Below are 783 nucleotides of genomic sequence, written 5' to 3'. Positions count from 1 at the left end.
TTCGGCGGCGGGGGGCCCTTCAGTCGCTCCGCGTCTTCGGCAGCACGGAAGCACCCACTGCCAAAATGCCGCCAAAGACCCAGAGCGACTGAAGGGCCCCCAGCCGCCGAAGTACCGCCGAAGACCCGGACCGCCGCCGGGTGAGGAAAGGGATTCTCAGCCACGGCTCGCGGGGGGCCCGGGCCAAATTGCCCCACTTGCCCCCCCCCCCGGGCGGCCCTACAGCCTCGAGCCCACATAGAGAGTGGCACCAAGCAAGCACCCCTAACCGCCCAGGGGAATGCTGCGCTGGGGGGACCCCGCAACACCTCCTGGGGGGCAAACCCCTAGCCCGCAAGACAACCCCCCCTCGCCTCAGAGACCCTCCCCCAACCCTGTCCTGCTGGGACCCCCTCCCCCAGAGACCCTCCCCCACCCCGAGACCCTGTCCTGCTGGGACCCCCTCCCCCCAGAGACCCCGCCCCGCCAAGACCCCCTCCCCCCAGAGACCCCGCCCCCGGCGAAATGCCCCCAGGCGACCCCCAGAGGGCGCTTGGAGGGCCCGGGCCCCGCCCCCAGCGGCGCGTACTACTCGCGGCTGCGGCTGCACTGACGGACACCGGACCCTGCCGCCGCCCCGCGCTAGGCTCCGGGGCGGGCTACGAGAGAGGCGGGACTTCCGCTTCCGGAGGGGGCGGAGCTAGGGAACCCTCCAGGGAGTCACTCCCCCTCCCGCCCATCTCCCTGCCAGCATGAGCCCGCCACGCCCCCAACCCCTTCATAGCCCCGCCCCCTCTGTTCCCC

This window comes from Terrapene carolina, unplaced genomic scaffold, assembly GCF_002925995.2.
Source record: "Terrapene carolina triunguis isolate 2854851 unplaced genomic scaffold, T_m_triunguis-2.0 Scaffold95, whole genome shotgun sequence".
NCBI classification, from domain to species: Eukaryota; Metazoa; Chordata; order Testudines; family Emydidae; genus Terrapene; species Terrapene triunguis.
The sequence above is the reverse complement of the archived record's forward strand: the minus strand, read 5'-3'. Positions refer to the sequence as shown.